General features: G+C 41.8%; 1 protein-coding gene and 1 long non-coding RNA gene across 2 annotated transcripts in view; one reads left to right on the top strand and one right to left on the bottom strand.

Moving 5' to 3' along the window:
* The window catches only part of PEG3 (paternally expressed 3), a 48666-nt gene extending 36305 nt beyond the window's left edge, over nt 1-12361 (bottom strand). The window contains exons 1-2 of the mRNA XM_087421012.1: nt 11942-12361; nt 6807-6937 (exon numbers count right to left, since the gene is read on the bottom strand). The gene's annotated coding sequence lies outside the window, so the exon portion shown is untranslated. The remainder of the gene's footprint in view (nt 1-6806; nt 6938-11941) is intronic.
* LOC147912699 (uncharacterized) overlaps nt 1-26455 on the top strand; it is a 45060-nt gene that overhangs the window by 3690 nt on the left and 14915 nt on the right. Inside the window, exon 2 of the long non-coding RNA XR_015549413.1 lies at nt 18031-18114. This is a non-coding gene — a long non-coding RNA (uncharacterized LOC147912699). The remainder of the gene's footprint in view (nt 1-18030; nt 18115-26455) is intronic.

Here is a 26455-nt window from a genome sequence, read left to right as displayed (position 1 = left end):
TTGATTTTGTATCCAGTGAACTTGCTGACCTCACTTGTTAGTTCTAATAAGTTTGTCTATTAGACAAAAAGATTTTCCTGGATTTTTGTTTAATGTTAACATCTTGATTAACGACAATTTTTTACACTGATTGACAATCATACCTCATTTCATTATCATAATGCATTGGATAAGACCTCTGGGCTGATATGTAATAAGTCTTGCTCTAGACCTGAAAAGGGGATACTTCCTATCTGTCCTCATCAAGTAAAAATGCTCACAACAAGCTTTTTTGTAGAGCCTCTTTATTAGGGGTTAAGGCAATTCCTTTAAGTTCTAGTTTTCTAAAAATTTTCTCATGAATAAGACTAATTTTATATAATGACTTTTCTACATCTTTTGGGAAGGTTATACTTTAGTATTTTGTATAATGTGTTAACGTGGAGAAGGCAAATTTTCTGATGCTGAAACATGCTGGCATTCCTAAGCTCTCCTGGATCATGATTACGAGGGTCTGACTTATACACACACGCAGCTGGATACAACTGGGTTATATTTTACTTTTTTTTTTTTTTGCATCTAAGCTCTTTATTATACTATCCTTGTCTGGTTTCGGTATCTAGGTTATACTAGCCTTATAAAATGACTTGCTGCCTATATTCTCCACAACAGTTTATATAAAAATAGAGATTCTCTGCTTTTTCAAAGTTTACTATAACTCACTGTAAAATTATCTAAATCTGATGTCTTTTGCATGGAATATTTTAGACTTAGTTTCCTTAGTTTTGGACTTATATTGAAGGTTTGTCTTGAGTCAACTTTGGTCATTTATACTTTCCAAGAAAATTGTCCATTTCACTTAAATTTATTACCATATAATTATTCACAGTATTCTTTTGATTTTTAATCTCTTCTTCATTGGTAATTACGTCCCCTTTTCTATTACCATTATCATTTCATCTATTGTTTTCTTCATCAGTTTTGCTAAAGATTTGACAATTTTATGTCTTTTAAAGTGACTTTTGGTTTTTTGACCATATTTTTTCTTCTTTTCCATTTAATTAATCTCTGTTCTTTATTATTTCCTTCCTTCTACTTACTTGGGTTTCTTTTCCTCGAGTCTTGACTTGCATATTTAACTCCTTTACTTTTAATTTTTCTTAATTTTTAACAGAATCATTTAAGGCTACAACTTTCCCTGCAAGTACCACTTGAACCTCATTCCATATATTTCATTGTTGTCCAGTACTGTATATATTGTTTCCATTAGATTTCCTCTTAGTGACATAAAGTAACGTGTTTAGTTTTCAGGTTCTTTAAAAATCCTTTGATTATAGACTTCTAATTTAACTGCACTAAAGCCAAATGATATGGCCTGTATGCTATTATTTGATATTTGTTAAAACTTCCTTTGTGATCTTAGGATATAATCAATTTTTAATTGTTTAATGTGTTAGAAAAGAATGCACATTTTCTAATTGTTAGGTACCAATTGCTATGTATGTTCACAAGATCAAGCTTATTAATTGTGTGGTTACATTTTCAGTATCCTTACTAATTTTCTGTCTGCTTGATGTATCAGTTCTAAATAGTTATAATAAAATCTCCCATTATGCCTATGGTTTTATCCATTGCTCCTGGTCATTCTTTTAGCTTTTGCTTTGTATATTTCAAGGCCATGTTTTTAGGTAAAAGGAAGTCCATGATTTCCTCTGTTAAGCTGGATAGCAAAGAAATTAATCTGGTCATCTATTTGTAGCAGGGAGTTAATCTGTTTGCATTTTTAATTTCAGATATATCTGCTTATTGAATATGCCTTTTCCTTTGCTTCATATTTTCTCCTTTCTTGCCTTCTACTCAGTTAGTTCTTTTTATTCTTTTTTCCCTTTGCTATTTTGAATTGTATTTCAGTTACTTTATTGTCTATCTTTAAATTCCTAATTTATACACAGTACATATTTTTTTAACAGAGTATAAAATAATAAAGGATCCTGGCATACCTTAGCAATTCATTGAATTTCCTATTCCCACCTTCCTGGTTATTGTCTAGAATTTTAGCTATACCTTTTTTAAACAAACCAAAAACCATCTTTACAATCAATGATTAATTATATTTACTGACATTTTGAGAATTTTTTCACTCATTCTTGTTTCTTGAATTTCATTCCTTCCCTCTAGGTTCACTATTTTTCTCTCATTGTAATAATTCCTTAAATAATTCTTTTAGTTGGTGTATAAGGTAGTCTACCTATTTGTATTTCTAAAAATCGCTTTAAAAGACATTTTTGGATGACAGTTTTTCTAGGTATGGAATTCTAAGGTGACCCTTATCTTCTCTCCTTATTTTGAAGATATTATTCTATTGTCTAACACCTAACATTGCTAATAAGGTCTGCTGTCAACCTAAATGTTCCTAATAACATTGGTTTGTCCCTCTGTAGCTTTTAGGATAGGGGTTATGTACAGATTTATTTTTGTTTATCCTGCTCAGGACTGTGTGACCGGTGAAGGTCTTTCTTCCATTCTGAGAATTCTCGGCCAGTATGTCTTGGCCAATAGAGCTTTTCTGCCATTTCAACTCTATTCTCTTCTTCTCAACTTATTAGAGTATACTGACCCTTCTTAATCTATCCTCAATTTATCTTAACTTCTTGATTTTTCGCATTCTTTTCTAGGTTGCTTTATGAGTAATTCTTCTTTTTTTTTTTTTTGTGAGGCAGATCGGCCCTGAGCTAACATCTGCCAATCCTCCTCTTTTTGCTGAGGAAGACTGGCCCTGGGCTAACATCCATGCCCATCTTCCTCCACTTTATATGGGACGCCGCCACAGCATGGCTTGACAAGCAGTGCAGCGGTGCGCGCCCGGGATCCAAACCCGTGAACCCTGGGCTGCCGCAGCGGAGCACATGCACTTAACCGCTTGCGCCACTGGCCCAGCCCCAGAGTAATTCTTAACTGCATCCTATATAGTGTTTCCCTTGATGTGTTTTACAATGGCTATATTTTTTTCATGTCTAAGATTTTTAATTGGTACTTTTTTATATCCACCTTTCTCAAATGGATGAACACTTTATGAATACTCTCATATTCCAAGAATCTTAAAAAGTTACATTACAACTGTCTGATTTAAATTGCTTTTTGTCAGGAGTGAATTCATGTCCTGACTGTTGATTTTGCTGTCTTGCTTGCCATAAGTTTTCCTAAGTTTAACTCAGTGCTCTGCAATTTTAGTTTCTAAGTGTTTCTCCTATGGGATATCTTTTTCCCCTCCTCTCTGAACTTCTCTTCCCTCCACATCTAGCATTTTTTTTTTTTGGTTGTCTCTGCCTTGCCCCTGAGAAATTCAGTCCTGAAACAAGTCTTATATTGTCACCTGGGGGCTCCGTGCCATGTGATAAAGGGGTGTATTAGTCACTGAGCAAGATTTAAGCTTAGACTGGGTCCTCTCTGCATGGCAATGTTTTTACCTCCTGCCACCACTCATAATATAAGCTGGAGCCCTGAGTAACCATCACTGGTTTTTTCAGTCTCATTTCATGTCAGGAGAATCCCACCCTGCCTCTGTTTGACACAGTGGGCCTGGGGCCTCACTATGCATGGGATGCTTCTGGACCTCGTTACTCCACAGCAAACTGTTAACTACCTCTGCTGATTTCAAGATAAGAAGTCCAGCTGGTTCATGTCTTCAACCCCACATATCCTCGTGTTTTTCTGTTCAGTTTTTGATCCACAAAGATGACATAAATATCTCTATCATTAGAAGTTTATATTAAAAAGAGGTTGAAGTATAAATGCAAAAACTCACAGCACCATCTCAATCAAAAATATTATCTTCTGGGGGCCTGCCCGGTGGCATAGTGGTCAAGTTCGCCTGCTCTGCTTCAGCAGCCCGGGGTTCACCGGTTCGGGTCCCAGGCACGGACCTACGCACTGGGTATCAAGCCATGCTGTGGCAGGCATCCCACATATAAAGTGGAGGAAGATGGGCACAGATGTTAGCCCAGGGCCAATCTTCCTCAGCAAAAGGAGGAGGATTGGCAACAGATGTTAGCTCAGGGCTAATCTTCCTCACACAAAAAAAATATATACATATAGACATATATAATCTTCTAAATCATCTACAGCAGTTCTCACTTCTTTCCCAAGTGTACAATGGAGTTCTCCTGAGGCTCTGTGACATGTGATATCATGACAGACTGAATGCTAAAGCAGATGAGAATCTAGATGTTTTCATTTGAGCTAGATGTTAGAGTGATTTGCAAAGATGTAAAACAACACCAGTCTTCTCAGTAATCCTTTGTTTTGGAATTAAGTCATTTTTCATTAAAAAAATGTTGCTTACATTAACATGTAATAGATTTACTACTGTTACTTTAAAATGAATTAATACACATTTAAAACTTTGTTGTAATTTCTAAAACTGTATTGATAGGTATAATTCACATACACAAGTTCTTTGGACTCTCCAACCATTTTCAAGAGTGTAAATGAGTCCTGAGACCAACAAGTTTGAGAACCTCTGATCTACAATAAATCTGTCATAGATTGGGCTATCTGGGTATTATTATCCCACGAATTAGCACAGAGCTTCATACATAGAAGTCTCTCAGTAAATGCCTATTCATCCATTCTTTCAACAAATAGTTGAGTGCCTGCTATACAGAAGACGCAATGCTAGGCCAGGGTCATGGTTCATTGCGAATGGAATTGAAATGGCCCCAGCCCTAATTAATTTATTTGATAAATATGTCTTCGAGCTCCAGTCTAGCTGGGATGATACATACAATAAGTAAGTTAACAAAACAAACCTTTAAAAACTGTGGTGAGGGCTCTGAAGAAACAAACCAGGATGCTGAAGTGAGGAGGGGGGTGTGTGTGGTGGTCACATAGAATAGTCAGAGAAGGCTTCTCTGAGGAAGAGAAGCTAAGACTGAACTGTGACAAAGAGCCAGCCCTGGGAAGAACATTCTAGACAGACAAAATAGCAAGATACAAAGACCATAAAGGAAAAAAATGGAAAAGATACTAGAATGGCTGGAGGATAGCAAGAATGGGGTCAAGGGGCATAAAATGAGGTTGTACAGGTATGCAAGAGCCAGCACTTCAGGAACTGTAAGCCAAGATAAAGATCTTGAATTTTGTCCTCAGTGTGATGGGGAGCCATTAAGGACTTTTAATTAAGGTCTGACATAATCCATCGTAAGATGACACATGCTGCTGAATGGAGAACTGGGGGTCTAGAGATAGGTAAGAGAGGCAGCAGGAAGACCACTTAGGAGGCAGCCATCAAGGCAAAGGACAACAGTGCTCTGAACTAGCACCGTGGCAGTGGGGACAGGGGAAGTGAACAAATACAAGATGTATTTTGAAGACAAAATAGACAAATCTTGCTGATAATTTGTCTATCTGTGATAAAGAATAAGTATCAGAAATGATGCCTCCATTTCTGGTTTGGGCAACTGGGTAGATGGAAGTGTTATCTGGTGAGTCTTCGAGTCACAGGTTTGCGCAGGGGAAGAACATAACACCACGAGCTCTCTTGTGGATAGGCCACATCTGAAATGCTTATACTCAGGCAAGTGGAGACGCTGGGGAGGGATTCCGCAGAGGTCTCTGCTAGAGCTCTCACTCTAGAAGGCCTCCGCACAGAGCTGGTTTGTTGCATGAACAGTCAGGTTAAAATAAACACTTACTTTACAAAAAAAAAAAAAAAAAGAAACCAGTTCTTCAGTGTTTAGGACTCTTGTGTATACATTCAGTGCTGGATAGGTAAATATCTTAGTATACAAATTTGTATATAGTTCCTCAATAATGCAAATCTAACCAATTTTTCTTAAGGGTAAACTTACCTTTAATTTTTTAACCATCTCAAGGAACTTCAGGAAAACAGAAAATCAAACACTCATATTAAAGGCAACCAACACTTTCACAAAAACTTCTCCAAAATTCAAATACTAAAAGAACAGCTTCCCAAAGCAATTAATTACATATAAGATTAAAGACAGGCAAAGGACAACCCTATCACAAATCAGATGTTATAAAAGGAAAATATGTCAAGTCTGGCAGACCGTGTTAAGGTTCAGAACTATAAGAGTTCCTGTATGCCAGGAAGGCTCACCTACCCAATGTTCTGCTCACATGTCCCTGCCCAAGAGGGCACTGGGCACCTTCTCTCACAGGAAGCAAAAACATCCAGAAGTTATCACATGCTAATCAAAATACTCATTTAGAAAATGCAGGGTTATTCCCATACATCTTTCTCAAACTGCAAAAGTTTACCAGCCAGAAAGCTCTAATCCTGAACTGGCAAAATGGTAGATGCTCATTTATTCAATCATTCAATAAATAGGTATTGAGGATTAACTAGATCCACACACTAGGGATACAATGAAAAAGAAAGGAGATGCAGTCTCTGCCTTCATGGGGCGTATAGTCCGAGGATGAAGCCAAACAAATAACCACACAAGTACTCTGAGTGACAAGCAGTAAATGTGATGAAGATACCCTGGACCATACACATATACAGTGAGAGAGTCTGACCTGGGCCAGGGGCTGAAGAAGGACATTCTATGCCTTATTAGCAGTGTGTATAAAGGTTAGGCGGCAGAAAGGAATACGGAGAGCTGTGGAGCTGGAATACAGACTAGCATACGACAAAGCCTGGAGAGAGAAGTCAGACCTTGCAGGGCTCTGTAGGCTATTTAAGGACTAGAGATCCCTCACAATCACAACCTCTAGCACGCTACAAGAATTCCTCTTAGGGGTGACCAGTGCTCAAATCTCCCCCAAGTCTCCTGAAAAATGGCATGATTTCCACATATACTCACATGTTGACACCTCAGGACGTGACTAGAACAATATGGAGGTGATTTGGCTTCCACAATGCAGATCGTCAGGCCAAGAAAGATTATGCATTCTTGTCTGGTTGGTTTTGCCAAAGGCCTACCACAAGATAAATCTAAAGAAAACAGGAAAAAGACGATCACTGAGATAGAAGTAAAACATGAATGAGAAAGCAGAAAAACAGCTGGAGATAAGAAATACAGATTTTACAAATTCCATCTATTACATATAATAGAAAATTTTATAGCCATAAAAAAGAATGAGAAATATCTCATGATCCCCAAGACACACTGTCAAGTGAAAAGCCAAGGTGCTGAACACTGAACACAGTATGCTTCATTTGTTAAATGAAAAGGGAAACATACATATATACACATTTGCTTCTACGTGCATGGAATAACTTTGGAAAGCTTATTCACAAAACCAGTGACACTGGTTATCTATAGGGAAGGAAACTTGGTGGCTGGGAGATGAGATGTGGGAAGGATATTTTCACTTCTCTGTTTTGAATTTTTAACCACACAAATATGTTACCTATTAAAAGTTAAAGCAAACGTGTTAATATTAAATAAGATTTAGATGAATACATATGAAAATTTTAACGAAAAGGAACATTTTCAAGGAAAATACAAATTTCCAAAACTGACTACCAGAGGAATAGGAAAATAAAATTAGCAAACATCTTCTTACACAGAGTTCCTATGTTAGAGTCTCCAGTATATTTTAATAACCTAGCACAGGGATTTTCAACCCCACAAGCTCCATGAGAGTAAAAATGAATGTTTATTGAGCACTTCCTGTGTGCTAGACACTGCATCAAGCATTACATATATTTGCAGCTCATCCTTACAATACCTCTGAGAAAGGTGTCCTCATCATCTGTTGGACATACAAGGGTTAGGGTTAGGGTTAGCTTGCGTACCTAGTAAATGACTCCAGAGGTCAGACTCTTCAACCACTGTGCTATATAATTCCATGCTAACAAAATGGAAAACTTTAGAAATGCATCATTTTCTAGGGGAGCAGAATTTCCTTGAAATCTCAGTTTGACTGGAAGTGTGCTTCAAATGCCCAAGCAACAAATTATTCTTAGGCTGCACAAATTGTTCCAGGGCATTAAAAAAGACAGAAGGCTTGCCAATTCATTTAACTAAATTAGAATACTAGCTTTCAAGAATATATTTCTTACCATGAAAATGTGCTACCAGAATAGCTACCTTGTATGAGACACCTGTTCTGTGTGAGGCACTGGGTTAAGTGCTTTACAAACGATCTGGGTGCCACTTGGAAAAGAGTCTGGCAGTTCCTTAAAAGGTCAGAGAGGTACCCCAGGACCTAGCAATTCCATTTCTAAATGAATGAAAACATATGTTCACATAAAAACTCATACATGAATGTTCATATACATAATACAGCAGCGTTATCATAATAGCAAAAAAGTAGAAACTCAAATGCCCATTAGCTGATGAATGGATAAATAAAATGTGGCATATCCATACAACAGAATATTTGGCAATAAAAAAGAATGAAGTACTAATCCATGCTACAGCATAGATGAACTTTGAAAACATATGCTAAGTGAAAGGAGCCAGTCATAAAAGCCCACATATTATATGATTCCACTTATATGAAATGTCCAGAATAGGCAAATGTGTAGAGACAGAAAGTAAGCGAATGGTTGTCTAGGGCTGGGAGAGGGCAATGGAGAGTGAGGGTTTCTTTCTAGGGTAATGAAAATGTTCTAAATTGATTGTGGTGATGGTCACACAACTCTGTGAATATACTAAACACCACTGAATTGTACACTTTACATGGGTGAACTGTATGTTATTTGAATTCTATCTGGATAAAGTTGTTATTAAAAAATATTTATCTGGGTGAATTTTCCCAATAATCTTAATGAAAATTAGAACTAATATACTTGTTTTATAGATGAGAAATCTGCAGCTCAGAGAAGACATCATCTACTCAAGGTCATAATCTAATTAGTTGAGAGAGGCAGGATTCAAACCTAGGCCTTTCTGTCTACACTGCTCACTACTTCCCAACATAATCGTATGCAAATACAGTGAAAATCTTCAAAAGATGGCCCCCTTTCAGAAAAACTTATGACTAATGAGTACACGAGGGCAATCTCCTAAGAACAAATAATTCTTATAATACTGTTAAGCATTCCAAACCTAAAATAAGAGGGAAGGCTGCCCATTTAAGAACCTAGCAAATGGTTTTCAATCTCAAATGGGTCTTACTTTAAGAGTGCCCTGGAGAATAATAAAAGTAATAGCTGTCATTTACTGAACTTTGACAATAGGCAAGACCTGGCACCAAGCACTTTATGTGCACTATTATGTTTAATCCTCGTAACAACTCTATGAGGTAGATACTATTATTATCCAAGCTTTACAGATGAGAGGCAAGCCTTGAGGGGTTACTATCTTGTCCCAGATTACAAGCTAGTAGGTGGCAGAGTCAAGAATCAAATCCAAATCTGTCAGACACCCGAGCTCTCAACCACCACTGGGTACATTTCTAGGCTATTAAATTTGAAAGCCATAATGAAATGGATCATTCTTGAAAGCAAGGCAGATAATAAAAACTTGGCAAATGTCAAGAGAGTGCTTTCTTCAAAAAGTGCTCTAAGCCCTTGCTATTTAAGGGCAACGTTTTTCACACGTCCAAGGAACAAATAATTCCTATGCTTTATAAATTGTACCACTTCAGTGAAGAGAGACAAAAGTCTTTCATTATAACAACACAGCACAAGGCTTTTCAACCCCAAGTATATTATTTTTTGTGAAATAATAACAGCTAATATTAACTGAGAATTTATATTTGCCAGGACTTTTTTTAAAGCACTTTATAAAGTGTTAGCTTATTTAATCTCAAGACAACTGTTTGAAGTAGGTACTACTATATCCCTATTTTAGAGATGAGGAAAGGGAGGCATAGAGATGTTGGGTGACCAGCTCAAAGTCACGTGGCTAATAAGTGGCCAAGATTTAAACTCAGGTCATCTAGCTCCACCCTCTAGCATTTATTCTATTTGACTCTCAAAATTATGTGACTTCCAACACTGTGCAAGACCTTTCACACACACATTATCTTAACCAAACAACCCAAGGAGGTAGGTATGTTAGTATAATGCCTGTTTGCAAGATGAAGAACAGGAGAGAGCGCTGGGTAACTTGCCCAAATACATCCAATTAATACAGATCAAAACCACGTCTTTCTGACTCCAGATCACACCACTAGTCACTATGTCAGGAAATAATATGGCAGGGGTCAGCAAACTACAGCCTGCAGGCCAAATCCAGCCTGCCGTCTGCTTTTGTACAGTCCACATACAAAATGGTTGAATTAAAAAGTAGTTAAATGGTTAAAAAAAAAAATCAAAAGAATATTTTGTGATGAATGAAAATTATATGAAATCCAAATTTCGATGTCCATAAAGTCTTACTGAACACAGCCACACCCAAGTTTACATACTATGGCTGCTTTCACACAACTGCTGATTTGATTAATTTTGACAGACACCATATATCCCACAAATCCTGAAATAGTTACTATTTCAGATTAGTATTTGGCCCTTTACATAAAAGGTTTACTCACTCCCATATTCTTTAGTATTAAACTTAAAACTTAGTGAAATTGAGGGAGAGTATATAAAAAGTACCCCTCAAAAGGAAGAAAAAGCATGGCTTTAAAGCGTGACTGGAGTAGAAACGAAGTTTCCTTGCAACTTTCAAGGAACAAATAATTTCTTTGTTCCACAATGTGTTCCAAGACCTAGAAAACTGTGGAGGGCTTCCCAGTTCCTTTTAATTCACTGGTTCACAGAGGTTTACAGTCCCTAAGCTGTTTTAACTGGAAAGAACTCTGCATAATAAAAATAACAACAGCTGACAATTATGAAACTTTCCCTATGTTGCCAGGTGCTGTGCTAAGTAAAAGATTTCCATTTAATCCTCCAGACAACCAGGGAAGGTAGGGTGCCATTATTATCCAATTCTGCGGATGTAACTGGGGCCTTTGGAGGTTCAGCACATTGCCCAAGGCACCAAAGTTGGTAAGAGCTCAGGCCTCTAACCTTTAACACCACAGCATTTAATTTTAACCTAATAAGTCTGCAAATATTATGGAAATGCATAATCTCCTGAGAAAATAGAAAGTACCAAAACTATCAACCTTTGGGGGGATATAAACCTCCCAGGGAGCAAATGATTACGTGCCACAAATTGATCTGAGTCATAAAATACAGGCTTCTCAACAAATTTTACACCCTAGGCCAGTGGGTTGCAGTAGCATCCATCTTTTGACCCATCACCCTCTCTCCCCCAAAAGAATCCCTGCAAGATGATGACAGCTAACATTTTTAGCCGGACCGTGTGCCAGGCACTATCCTAAGACTTTCCATGCAATAATTCATCTAACCTAGGAACAATTGGATAATCGCACACTGAGACACAGAGAGGCTGAACGGTTGTCCGAAGTCTCACAGCTAGCAAGTGACAGGGCCTGAATCTGAAACCACACCAGGCAGTAACCAAGTCAGCATCCTTCCTTAACAGACTCCCTACGATTCTATGGAAACAAATCTGAAAATCCTGATAAAACATGCTCAACCCAGGGAAAACAGAAATTGGCAAAACGGAGCCAAACTTCAGGAGAAGGGTAAACGGGCAGCGGCATTCCTACAGTTGCCCGAATGTAGTCAACGGTCTTCACAATTCCTCGGAACGCCCAGCAGAGCAGTTGTGAACCAAAGCTATCTTCCGAACTCCTGACAAATGCCACAACGCGGATGAACCTCAAAAACTTATGCTGCGTATAAAAAGCCAGGCGCAAAAGATCACATATCGTCCGATTCCATTTCCATGAAACGTCCAGAAAAGGGAACTCTAAGGAGACATCACGTGGTTGCTTAGTGGTTGATTAGTGGTTGCTCGGGGCTGCAGCCAGACCGACTGCAAACCGGCTGGAGGGGATTTCAGCGGGGGAGGGAATGGTGGAAACGTTCTACAGCTGGACTGTGATGCGGCTGGCACAACTCATAAACGTGCTAAAACACATCGAGTTGTACACTTACGATGCGTAAGTTTCAACGTATGTAAATTTATACCTCAAAAGAGGCTGGATAGTCCAGCAAGAGAGCGGCCATTTCCTAGACTCGGTGCCTCGCCTCTCACAGGCCTTCTCCCACTCCAGTCGGCGCCAGTCCACAGAAACCCCGAGTTCTGAGAAAATGCCCGCGCGGAACGGGCGTGGGGCGGCGCGGTCTTCAGCAGCTGCTCTGGAAAGCTTCACGCCTTCTCACAGCCCGGCGGCGACGCCGGGGTCTCTGGTGGGCCGGGCCTGGCAGCAGCCCCGCAACAGACACGGTGAGGGGAGCGAGGTTGCGCGGTCAGCGGGGAACGCCTGCCTTCCGACGGGCTGGGTCCAGCGCCAGGCCTAACGGGGACGGCAGGACTGCTGTCTGTCCGGAGAACGCCCGGAGAGTTGCCGCCAGGGAGGGGAAGCCCCACGTCCCGAAGGGGCCTCGAGCCGGGAGCCCACCAACCTCACAGGCAGAAAGGAGACGCCGAGACTGAGGGCGGAGCGCCTCCCGCAACGACCCAAGATGACGCGGGGGCCCGAGGCCTTCTGCGCGTGCGCCCCCGGCCCGGCCTTGCGGTCTAGGCCCAAGCCGGGCGTTGGAGTTCTCGGTATTAGCCCAGGGCTGTGGACTAGTCGCCACGTCCCTCAGTAGAGAATAGTCAGCAGGACCACAGCCTCCACTGACGACGGTCTTAGAGCCACAAGTCTCTAAGTAGTGCCCTGCTCACGGAGGAGGACAGGGGTGGTGCCCAGCCAAGGCATGTCCGGGTCAGCGAGTACGTTCTTAGTGCGCACGCGCGCCGTGAGGGCCCCTGCGCAAGGGCGTCTGGGAAACCGTCGGTAAAATGAGGCGAGTCCTGCCATCAGCGAGCTCTCAGCCGCTACGTGACTGGGTGAAACCACGGGCCCCACGTAGCACATCCTTTAGCTCTATGTCCCTGTCCGTTATAGAGCTTGGTGAAACGTGTATTCGGATGCATTACTTTTATATCATGACCTAGGCCATGAACTAATCCTTTAAGAGTAAATTTCAGTTTCAGAATTCTATTCGATCATATTTTGAATAGATTTCAGTGTGTTCTGGGGAAAAGATATATTATATGATTCTGTGACTAGAATGAAAGGTCTGAGACGGCAGGCACTTGTCAGTGCAAGGATCCACTGCGCCTTAAAGATGCCTGGCGCAAAATGGATGCTCAATGAGTATGTCTCAAATGACCGACTGAAGTCTTTAAAAGGGGATGCTGTGTCCGGAGTTAGAATTGCTGTTAAGTGAATCATCTGCTAGAGCAGCTGATAAGACCAGCTTTTCATTTGTCACAACGTAGCCTAGTGTGAGAAGCAAGGTTGCCAGATTTAGCAAATAAAAATACAAGATAACTCAGATAAATTTGAATTTCAGATAAATAATTTTTTAGCGTTATGTTGTCCCATTTGGGCATACAGGGTTTCCTATGTTTTATCTGGCACCCTAGTGAGAAGGCAAAAAGGTGGGGAGGGAAGATGATTTCACTCCTCTTAGAGAAGGGGAAAAAATATGGTATCTGGAATTTATAAATAAGTACCTCCAAACAATTATGAAGCAGATCTGAAGACCACACTTGAGAAATTTTGATTTATAAAGTGCCTGGCCCTGTGCTAAGGATTGCATTTACATTATCTTAATGGAGACCTCCTATGCAGTAGGATAATTATTATTTTTATTTTACAAATGAGGAAAGAGGCTCAGAGATAGGAGTCACTTGTCCAAGTTCCCACATTTTCATTCAGTCACTCCAAGAATATTTATTGAGAACTGACTGTGTGCTGCTCTGGTCTTTTGATTCCACACACAGTCTGCCTCCTGAGCTGGAAAATTCCAGCCTCTGCCCACTATTCCTCATCCTTGCTCCTCTTCCCCACTCCAGCTGCAGTTTCCGTGGTAACAGACATAACCTGCCTCTATAACTAACAGGAGCTAAGAGCTCCTGACAAACCAGAACCATTGTCCTCAACCTAGCCTGGCTGGGGGATGGGGAGAACTGCCTGAAGCCCTAAAGCCTCCTCTATCAGTGGTTTATGCAAGACTTCTGTAGGTGTTAAAATCTGTCCTTGGATGTGGTCTCTGCGGAAGAACAAAGGCTTCACACAGAGGCTATGTGAACCTCTGCAGACTCTGCGAAGTCATAGGTTTTCAGTTCAGAAGCTGCTGCAAGCACCAGTGGCATTAATATTATGCATCTTTACCATTTATTATTTCATTTAGTCTATCCTTCAACAAATAATGGTTGGAGGGGAGGTGGCCTTTTATGTATCAGACAGTGCTATATCCTGAAGATATAATTGCTATCAAAACATTCATGGCCTCTACCTTCTGTTCTTTAGAGTCCAGCAGGAGAAACATTTATTTATTTGTTTATTCTTCAGTATACTCTGAGGACTCATCATGTATGAGGCATATATTAGAGTCTGGGATACAGAGGTGAGTTTGAAAAAACAAAAAACAAAAAACACTGTGCTGCATGGAAATGACCCTGGTGGGATTGAGGTCAGATGTTAACCAGATAATCACAAACACAGCAGATGTTTACTGAGTAGCTCCTATGGTGCCAGGCTCTCTTTTAGGCAAAGGGCCTATAGTGGTGAACAAAACAGACTTGGTATCTGTTCTCAAGAAGCTTACCTTCTGGGGGAAAGAGGGGGAAAATATGTAAATGAATCCGTTAGTGTCCTTTCAGTTACAACAAATAGGATATTCAATTCAAATTGACTTAAATAAAAATTATTAAACTAAGAATTTATTGGCCTAAGTAATTGAAAATGCCAGAGGTAGAGTTCATCTCATCAATATTTATAAACCCAATTTATATTATTGCAGACCTCTATAGTTTTTTTGCCCAGTACTCCTTCTCCCTGCTTCTTGCCATGGAAGCACTCTTTTCTGTGGGGAACTGCTTAGTATCTGACCCAGGCCTGATCAGTTACTCTATTCCATTGCTGTGCCCACAGTGATTGGTTTAGGGATGAGCACATGACTCCCCCTGGGCCATTCAGAAACTTACCTGGGACTTCCCCTGGGATCTATGAGGAGTGACATTCTGTTTTTGACTGGGATGCTAAACTGGTGGGAAGTGTGCAGGGCCTACAGCCATGTTGTCTGCCTATCACGGAATAAAGCAAGAGAGTTAGAGCCCCCCACTGTCTCTTCTGATGCTTGTATTAGATGATGTACGTAACGTGCTTAGCACAAAGCAAGCTCTCAAGGAATGTTGGCCAGTGTTGTTAGTGATTTACAAAGGGAACAGTGAGAAGAAATTCTTTGTAGGGACTGGAAGACTGTGGTTTTGTTGACCACTTCAAAACAAAGGTAAAGCGAGAGGTTTCTTGGAGAGCATGGAATGAAAACAAATGGAGATACACAATGCGGAGGAATATTTCCTTCAGGCAATAGCGAAGTTTTGTGAGCTATCCAGGATTCACTGCAGAACAGAATTCCCGGTATTCAGAATGCTTGAACCAACCTATTCAAACTTTGATTGACATTGTCTTAGTCTGTTGGGCTGCTATAAAAAAAATACTGTAAACTAGATGGCTTACAAACAACCAACGTCTATTTCTCAAGTTTGGAGGCTGGGAAGTTCAAGATCATGGTGCTGGTAGATTTGGTGTCTAGGGAGGGCCCACTTCCTGGTTCATAGGCAGTCATCTTTTAACTGTTTCTTCACATGGGTGAAAGGGCGAGGGATCGCTCTGGGGCCTCTTTTATAAGGGCACTAATCCCATTCCTGAGGGTTCCAACCCTCATGACCTAATTGCCTCCCAAAGGCCCCTTCTCCTAATACCATCACCTTGGGGGTTAGGATTTCAAAATATGAATTTGGGGGGGACACAAACATTCGGTCTATAGCAGACATCTTCCCTGGATAAGATTCTACAGAAGAGAAGATGCATGAGATATGATCCCAGCCATTAAGGACTTCACGTTCAACCATGGTAACAGAGAAGGCAAGAACCAGTGACAGCACAGGTCCTCTGAACTTCTATGACATCCTCCATATAAAAGGCTGGTAGAAGGTGGGGCAAGCCTCATCTGCACATTCATTTACATAAGAAATATTTCTGACCATATATAAAATGCCAGGCATGCTGCTAAGTGCTAGAGATATTATATTGGACTAACTTGATGTCTTTTTTTTTTTTGAAACTTATGATCTAGTGCAGTGGTCAGCAAACTTTTAGTGAAAAACCAGATAGTAAATATTTTAGGCTTTGTGGGCCATACAGTCTCTGTTGTAGCTATGCAACTCTGCCATCTTATGCAAAATCCACCACAGACAATATGTACATGAATGAACGTGGCTGTATTCCATTTTATGAGGGACACTGAAATTTGAATTTCATGTGATTTTCGCATGTCACAAAATATTCTTCTTCTTTTGATTTGTTTTCAATCGTTTAAAAATATTAAAACCATTCTTAGCTCATGGGCCATACAAAAACAGGCAGTAGGCTGGATTTGACCCATGGGCCATAGTTTGCCAACACTTGGCCTCTTGGGAAATAGTTAATAGACAAATAAACAATCAATTAATTGCATTGTTGCAAATTGCTCTGGCCTTACCAGGTTCACCACTCCTTTTATGAAGTGTCTAGTCTTTCCTGGCTGGAGAAAGGAATGGACGGATAGACAGATATTGTGGTCACAATGTTACGAACACTGTGGTTTGAGCACACACAGTCTCATATCTTGCTGGATCAATTTCTGCCTTCTCGATGTGCCCCCTCCCTGGATATCTACTCACCAGCCTGGGAAATTCATGACCTTGAGAACTGACTATTACTGGGCAGGAAAAGAGGAGAAAATAATGAACAAATGAATGATTCAAGGCCGAACGTCTGTCTCAGGATGTTAGATAACCTCTGTTGGTTTTATAATGTCTTGTGCATTGAGATTCGTCCTTTCAAGTAGATGGTAAAAACCTTAAGGTTGAGTCCATCAGGGCTCCGTCCTGGACTGGTTCTTCTCCATCTACGCTAGGTCCCTGGGAAATCTTAGCTACCCACATGGCTTCGGGGACCATCTGCCTTTCACATCTCTATCCTCAACCACAAACTCTCTTCTGGGCTCCTAAATGGTATATCCACTTATGACCTGGACATTCCGCCTAGGTGGATCTGCCATCTCAAATTCAAGAAAATTCAAAACTGACCTCCTCAAGCCCATTCTCCACCTCCAATCCCCAAATACACTTTTTCCCATTTTCTTGAACACACAACACGGTGCCACCAACTATATAGACCAGGAATTTGGATGGTATCTTTGATTCTTCTCTTTTCCTCAGCTCCAGCATCAAATCCATCAGTCCTATCTCCAAAATATACCTTTAGCTTATCTTCCTCCTTCCTGAATCCCTCTTGATTCCCTCTTCTCTTTGACTCAGTCCTACCTCCCTGGTCAACGCCTCAATTCTCTTACGTAGGGAAGTATATTAGTTTCCTAGGGCTGCCATAACGAAGTATCACAAACTGAGTGGCTTCAACAACAAAAATTTATTCTCTCACAGGAGAGAATAATTTCTCTCTCATCTGGAAGCTGGATGTCTGAGACCAAGGTGTTGGCAAAATGGATTTCTCCTGAGGGCTGTGAAGGAGAATCTGTTTCACGTCTCTCTCCTAACTTCTGGTTGTTTGCTGGCAATCTTTGGCATTCGTTGTAGAACACCAATCAATACAGGCTTGTAGATGTATCACCTCGGTCTGTTGCATATGTCTCTGTGTCCAAATTTCTCCTTTTTATAAGGACACCAGTCATGGATTAGGGCCCACCCTTCTGCAGTATGACTCATCTTAACTAATTACATCTGCAAGGACCCTGTTTTCAAATAAGATCACATTCTGAGGTGCTGGCAGTTAGGATTTCAATATATGAATGGGGGGGGTGAGGGGGTGGGTACAATTCAACCCACAACAGCAGCAAGGGTACCAGCCTCTTTGCTGGTCTCCCTGCACCAACTTTTCCTTCCTTCCATTCATTCCCCAACCTGGGCAAGGGTGAACTTTCTAAACTGCAGACAGGACCAGGAGCCTGCTGTGAGTTTGAGGGCTCATCTGGGCCTGTTTTTTCCTGTATTCCAGGAAAAAGGCAGAGCCACCTCAGACTTCCTGTGCCCTCCTTCTGGTGGTAAAGATGGACGCCTTGAGAAGGATGAAGCCAGATAGGTGAGTCTGGATGCTGTGGTCAATGTCTGTTCTCATATGTCTCCTTTCTCCTCCCCTAGCTCTTCCTTCTCGAGGACCCAGTTCTTCCTTGAGAGGGGAGCACAGAGGAAGAGGGGAGGAGATGGCCCCTAAGTACTCCCAACACTGTCTGACTGGGTTGGCCTTTTTCTCTTTCAAGCAAGGCCCCTGTAGTGGGTCCAGTGGTGGCCCCCAAAAAGATACATCCTCTTCTAAATCTATAGAACCTGTGAATGTGACCTTATTTGGGCAAAAGATCTTTGCTGGTGTGATTAAGTTAAGAATCTTGACATGAGGTCATCCTGGATTACCTGAGTGGGCCCTAAATCCAATGACAAGTGTCTTTATAAGAGGGAGGCAGAGAGAGATTAGATAGACAGAAGAGGAGGCGATGTGGAGGTGGAGGCAGGGTGCATTGAGTGGGCAATGTGACAAGGGCCAGACTCTCACCCACCCCGGGACTCTCAACCCTCTCCCTGATTCAGACCTTTGGAATTCACTCATCTGTCCAGTGTTGGGATGGGAAGGGGAAACACCTGGGTCACTTCCCTGCCCTGACCAGGGCACTCTGGCTATACAGGAGGAGGAGTCTAGCAGCTAGTGGGCTCCGTACACGTGTCTGAATCATGGAGAGGGCTCCCAATTGCCCGGAAGGCTCTGCACTCACCCCACAACTATCCCTGTGCCAAGGGGAGCACAGCTGTCATCACAAAGAAAAAACACCAGAATAGGTCATGAGAGAGACCACAGAAGGAAGGAAGAAGCACCATATTTTAGCACCTTCAGTGCACATTTTTTGCTGTTTTTTGAACAATTTTCGTTTTGCACCAGGTCCCAAAAACTATGTAGCCAGATCTGCTTTCAAGAATTAATCTCTTTCCACCCAGAGGGTGGACACACTTGGCTCTACCTTCTTCTAGAACTCCTCTGCCCAGAAATGTACATTTAAACATGATCCTGGTCTTGCAGAGGACTTGCCATCCACATGTCCTGAACCGCAGTTCCTCTCAGGGGCCAGCGCAGAGACCTGGGTATTGTCCTTGTCGGTCTCCTCTCCACACCTGACATATCCTGAAAATTGCCAGCCTTGCCAATTCTGCCTCCAGAAATAGCTCTTTCCTCAGACCTGATCTCATTGTTTCCAAGATGATGAAGCTCACTCCCTAAGCTTGGATCCCTGCAATCATGTCCTATCTCCCTTGAGTTTTTCCCCCTCAAATCCATTCTCCATGGCCTTTTAAAGATGAAAATCTGACCGTGTCATTCCTCTATGCAAAATCCTCCAAAAGATTCCTGCAGTTCTTTAGCAGAAGACCCAACCCCTTACCAAGGCTTGTATGGAGTGGAGACTCCAAGTTGTTTGGAAGGTCCATGGAGTGGCAATTGGTTTAAAAAATGGGTGAGCATGGGGCATGCCTGAGTGTGTCTGGAAGCTACATTCACATCACCTTGTGAATGACTACATATTACAATTCCAAAAAACAGGGAATGTTCATCAATATGTACTTATGTTTTGATGTGTGTGTGTGTGTGTGTGTGTGTGTGTGTATACCTTGATACAGACACAGCGAGATGACAAATAATACCAGTGAAAATATTCCCATTTTCTTATGGTTACGTTCAGGATATATTTTAGAATTTAGTTCAATGGGCAATAATCAGGCCCTTTCTCTGTGCCAGTCACTGTGAAAGGGAATCAGGACACAACTGTTTTATCAGAACATGAGGGGAGAAGATTATCAGCCTCTGAAAATGGGAATAAAACTGGTGAAAACCAGGTAATTGGTGAGATGGACTATTATCAGCGACATCTTTTTCTGGTTTAGAAATGTGGACGAGCATGGGATGCGGTGTGCCCCTTCTAAGAAAAGCTTTCACTCCCTCCCATCCACACCCACACACACCATCAACTGCAGTGCATACATTGCTTGGGCCCCACCTGGCATTTGGCTCAGGAATCAAGGGAACATTCTGAGGTGGGGCATTGGCCGGGACCCTGTGGACACCAGGCCTGTGTGAACTTTCTGAAGCTCACTTTCTGAAGGGAGCACAAGCTTCAGCCAGAGTTCCCTCCCGCTTATCTCCAAATTTCTATACCTGTTCAAAGGTTGGTCCTCTCTCACCATCTTAAAATGTCTCATCTGTGTCCAGTTGTGCATGTCCCTTGACCACGTCTGTGTTGCTACCATGGCTCTCTGGGCACCTGCCACCATCTCCTAAATCTCCTCCCTCCTCTATCCAGTCACTTTCCACCCATTCCACACAGCAGCCATAGCGGCTTCCCATTGCCCTTATCACAAATTCCAAGTCCCTCCACCCGGGCCACATGAATATTTATGACCTGGCTCTTGGTCCCAGACTGCCACTCCATCTTCGTACTCACCTCCCAGCTCTCCACACTTTAGCCGTTAACATCTTTCCTTTCCGTTCTTTGTGGATCCCATGCCTGTTTTTCATCTTCCATTTTGTATTAACCACGTTTCTAGCTTCTGTAAACTTCATACTTTAACTCTGCCCTGCATGTATATGCTGGACACACATTTTTGGGGACAACCCTATAACGTGTCTGCATCACCTTGCCTTGGCCTCCTGCATCCCTCATTGCAGACCCCCTCCTCCTCGGGAGGAGTCCTCTTCCTTGGGGCATGCTCTTCAAATACAAACCGATCCATCCAGAGTCCACACATCCCTAACCACTCCCTTATTAGCCTTTCACACTCTGGGCCATCATTCCTCTGCCCTCATCCCTCAAAGCCAGGTACCAGATGACCAGAGACAGCTCCTATGCTCCAGAGCCCATGAAATCATTCAAACTAGACAATCCTAAGCCTACTTACTCTGCCTTGCCTATTCCTTCTTGCAGAAACCACAATCAAGGACCTTGCCCATGTTTTCCCCTAGCTCCTTCTCCCTCCTGACCAACCCTGGTGCTTCCCCATGTGGCCCTGCATGGCCTGGTGTGCTCCCTCCTCTTGGGAATTGTGAGTAACCAACTATGTTTTTAATGACAGTCATCTTCTGATCTGTTGGCCTTGCTACACCTCAAATTTTCTATTAATACACTATATTTTAGAACACATTCTGTCACCAGTTCCTTCTAAACAGGCTTCCGTCGACTCCACACGCCTGATACTGCTCTGCTCAAAATCCATGTTCTCAGATCCAATGGTCACTTCTCTGTCCTCAGGTTACATGGCTTCACCATGGCAATAAACACAGTTGGCCTCTTCCTCCTTAAAACCTTTTCTTCTAGTGCCTTCTTTGACCCTTCAGGCAGCTGGTTTCCTGACCCCACCTTCTCATTCCAGCTCCTCCTCTTCTGCATTTAGGTATCAAAGCTGAAGATGTGCACATCCTTTGACCAGCCATTCTCATTCAAGGAGCCTAGATGACTACTCCCAGGAATGCACAATGAGCAAGGAATGACAATAATTTCCAACATTGATTGAGTGGCTACTCTATGCCCATCATCTTCTAGGTACTGGGATGCATTTAGATGGGCAATTCAGATCACATTCCTTTTTTCATGGAGCCGAAAAAAGGCTGCAATCATAACATGAGTTGAGAATAAGTTCCCACAAGCTTAGGAAAAGACGGATTGGTCCACAGCCAGGGAAACAAGCAGCCATCAGAGTCAGTTTTAAACCCGTTCAACAGATCAATGACAGCTCGCCTCAGTGAACGCGCTTTTGCAAGCCAAACAATCAGTGTCAGCACTTTGCTTTGGAAACTCAGCTGGTGAAAGAGCCCATCAGGGATGGACTCACTCTGATAAACACGCCTCTGAGTGCCAGCCAATCCACAAAGGCCTCACTTGAGAGAACACAGTTCTACAGATGATGTCGACCTGTTTATGTCTCTGAAGGCCTGCCAACCCCCGAACTACAAACCCTGTATAAAATCAATCCATTCTGCACAGAGAGACTCCCTGACTAGCATAGCTCTCCCTTCTTACAGTAAAAAATAAATTCAGCACTGTCCTTTTATCTCAGATATTGAGTTGTATTAGTCTACAAGGGCTGCCGTAATGAAGTACCACAGACTGGGCAGCTTAAACCACAGAAATTTATTGTCTCACAATTCTGGAAACTAGAAGTCTGAGATCAAGGTGTTGGTTCCTTCTGAAGCTTCTCGCCTCGGCTTGTAGACGGCCGCCTTCTCCCTGTGTCCTCACATGGTCTTTCCTCTGTACCTGTGTGTGTCCAAATTTCTTCTTCTTATGAGGACACCAGTCATTGTATTAGGGCCCACCCTAATGACCTCATTTTACCTTATCTACCTCTTTAAAGGCCCTGTCTCCAAAAACAGTCACATTCTGAGGAACTGGGGCTGAGGAGTTCAATATATGAATTTTGGGTAGTTGTAATCCAGCCCATAACAGGGTAGCAGTCTCATGTTTTGACAGAGTAAATGCACAACTATGTAAAAGGTTACAGATTACTTATGCACTTCTAAGCTCTCTGTGCTTTCCGGGGAACCTGTTTCTTTCCTCCAACGGGAAATACAAAGTCCTTATGATCCCTGGTTTTTGGACACATGCCAGTGAGTTCTCCATATGAGCCAAATTCATTTCACATAAATTCTCTATATTCTGGAGTGCCCAAGCTTTGCTTGCCTGGCCCCCCCTTCTGGGACAATATCAACTTGGGGAATCACTGTAAGGAATTGATTTCTTGTTCTCAGGGAGTAAAACCTGGGCTGGTCATTAACCTCTAAATTCTCTGGGCATCAAAGTCGCACCTACATATCTCTTGGGGAAGGGAAATGTCTATCAAAGTTGGAAGGCAGAAGCATGGATGTCAACACAATCCTCTCCTGTCCTCTCTCCATAGACCACAAGCCACAAAGTGCTGTTGATTATGCCTCAAAAGCACCTCCTTCTTCATACCAGTTCTCTTTACCTCCTTTGCTGGCCCCCCAGGTCTGTCCCACTCTCATCTTTCTCCTGGATTACTCCATTGGTCTGCTGGTTGTATCCCTGCTTCCATTCCTGCCACCCTCCAATCGATCCCCCACACAAATAAGGTTTTACCACTCCCTTGCTTCAAACCAACCAATGCCTTCCCATTGCTATTAGAAAAAAATCTAAGCTCCTTTATCAAAAGCCATTAGGCTTAGAAGCAGCAGGAGCTCTAGAATTTCCACCACAGAGGGCTTAGGGAAACAATTTCATTACATGGCATGGGGTGGGGAGAGGCTATTGGACTTTCCTTGAAGCTGTGTCTCTACAGTTTTTCTAACTATGATGCAATATAACTCATTGCAAAAACAGATGATGGCTGTGAGTATTGCTGTGTGTGTGCGTGTGTGTGTGTGTGTGTGTGTGTGTGTGTTTAGGTATCCACAGAGCTGGGTTTCTCAACCTCAGCACCACTGACATTTGGGACCAGATCATTCTTTGCCGTGGGGGTTGTCCTGTGGTTGTAGGATGTTGAACAGCATCCCTGGTCTCCACCCACTAGATGCCAGGAGCACTACCTACCCCAAGTTGTGCCACCAAAATTGTCTCCAGACATTGCCAAATTGCGCCCCCCTCCGTTGAGAGCCGCTGCCATAGAGTGAAGTGATAAAATAATAATAGTGAAATTCTGTTCATTGCTTTGTAGTTAAACTTGGTTTTTCTTCAGCTCAGGAAGCATCCTTTATAGACCTACTTTGTGCTAGGTGATATGAAATACACTCAGCGCATTAGAAAATGTGAGTATAAGACAATCAGTACTCTAAATTTAAGGGAAAACATTAAAACTAGGAACCAGGGATTATTTGCAAAACAGATGGCTTGTCCTTGCACCTTTTTACATTATAGAAATGGGCATTCTCCAGAATACTGGGCACACTGTGCCTGTCTATGAAAGTTAATTATTAGACATTGATGTATACATAGCTTGGAATCCAGCTGGCGTTCAGCTCATGAATCAGGGGAAATTTCATGGAAGGTTGTTGACCTGAAATTTTCATCTGGACACTGGGTCTTGTGTTAATGTTCTAGTGAGGTTTCCAGACATAAACTTCTCTCCTAACTGCCACCTTTTTTCTATCCCTCCCATCAAAATCGCTCTCAAGTCCCCTAACTTCTCTCCATCACCACCATCCTAATTTAGAACCAGCTGCCATCTTCTCTCCAGCGAAGGCCACAGTAGATTCCTATGGCAGCATCCTCTCTTAGCCCCTCACGGCTATTCTCCAATCAGCCATCAGACAGAAGTGAACACACAGATTGTGTCTCTCCCAGCTTAAAACCCTTCCACTCACCATCATCAACCATCTACTGCCCCAACCACCTTACAGCATCATCAAATCAAATCAAAACAAACAAACAAAAAGAGACAATAACAAGAGTTGACAAAGATGTGGAGAAATTGGAACCCTTGCACAACCAGTCTCAAAAAGACAAATACTGTATGAATCCACTTAGATGAGGTCTCTAGAGCAGTCAAATTTATAAAGACAGAAAGTAGAATGGTGGGTGCCAGGGACTGGGGGAGGGTGAGAGAATGGGGAGTTATTGTTTAACGAGGACAGAGTTTCAATTTTGCAAGATGAAAAGAGTTCTGGAGATGAGCGATGGTGATGGTTGCACAACATTTTGAGTGTATTTAATACTACTGAACTGTACACTTAAAATGGTTAAGATGGTTAATTTTATGTTATGAGTATTTTACCACAATTTTTAAAAATTGAAAAAAAGATGTAGGGTTCAGTCATCTGAAGGCTTTACTAGAGTGGGAAGATCTACATCCAGGATGGCTCACTCAAGTGCCTAGCAGTGGGTGTTGGCTGTTGTCAGGAAGCCTCAGTTCTTCCCCCACATGACAGCTCCATAGGACTGCTTGAGTGTCCTTACAACATGGTGGCCAGCTTCCTCCAGAGTGTCTGATCCAAGAAAGAACTAGCCAGAAGTTGCAATGTCTTTTATGACTTGGCTTCAGCAGTCACACACTGTCATTTCTGCAATGTGCTATTGGTTACACAGGTCATCCCTGCGCAGTGTGGGAGAGCACTTCACAAGGAGGTAAAGATCATTGAGCACCATTTTGGAGGCTGGCTACTACAATCAGTGATGATGAAAGAGGGGTATGGAAGTGGATTCTTGGAAGTAGATTCTTTCCCAAAGCCCACACCTTGATTTCAGCCTTGTGACACCCTAAGCAAAGAATGTGGTTGAACCTGCCTGGACTTCTGACCTATAGAATTGTGAGATGATAAATGGGCATTGCTTTAAGCCACAAAGTTTGTGATACTTTGTTACTCAGCAATAGGACACTAATACAGAGTTATTGTCAGAATGTACCATGGACTCTAAATTGATCAAAGAGGGGCATGAAGTCAGGGTAATAGACTGAATGTGCCAGTAAGGTCACAGAATTATATGTGTGAATTGTGTGTGTGGTTGAGGGGAGAGGGAAGGATCTGAAAGGACAGGGGATAGTGATGAGAACAAAGACTATTTGATACCAAGATTTTAGACACATTGCAGTTTCTGGTGATGACAAAGTCTAGATAGGTAGGTAGACAGAATGGGTGGATGGATGGATGGATAGGTAGGTAGGTAGGTAGGTAGGTAGGTAGATAGATAGATAGATAGATAGATAGATAGATAGATAGATAGATAGATAGAAAGAAAGATAGATAGATATGCATAGAAAAAAAAGAATGGAATAAATATCTCTAAACCTTAAGAGTAGTTACCCCTATATTGTCTGATTATAGAGAAGAATTTTTTAACTTCTGTCAATAATCTTCAACTATTTGTTCCTGTTGACCAAATATTTCTACTCCTTGGAATTCTCCACAAGGAAAGAAGCAGTAAGGCACAAAACAATGTGTGTTCAAGGATTTTCCAGCTCTTTTCACATTTATGAAAAAATGGAAATGAGCTGCAAGTCCAATAATTTCTGAATGGCAAATACTTTTTGGTTTATCCATACTTTGAAAATTTAAGCTGTCGTTACAAGCCATGTCTCTAAAAAATGTTTAATGGGAGTAGAGGCAGTAATGATGAGATAATGTTAAATGAAAAAAGGGAAATGCATATAATGCAGAATGTAAACTCCATAAAGGCAAGGCATTTTGTCTGTTTTGTTTGCCGCTGTGTCCCTGGCACCTAAAGCAATGCTTTGCACATAGTAGGCACTCAGTTAAAAATTGTTGAATGAATGAGTGAAAGAATAGTACACTCACAATTTCATTAAAAGTGGTTTTCTTGAATATATTTTTATTGAAAAAAATGGATGAAAACACCCCATAATGTTTCCAGAATTCATCTCTGGTTGGTCTGCTTGTAGGTGATTTTAATTTTTTTCCCTTTAATATTTTTTCTTTA

This window comes from Ceratotherium simum, chromosome 33 (genome assembly GCF_057802395.1).
Source record: "Ceratotherium simum simum isolate JZ-2026a chromosome 33, ASM5780239v1, whole genome shotgun sequence".
NCBI lineage: Eukaryota > Metazoa > Chordata > Mammalia > Perissodactyla > Rhinocerotidae > Ceratotherium > Ceratotherium simum.
This window is presented reverse-complemented; position numbering and strand designations above follow the sequence as displayed.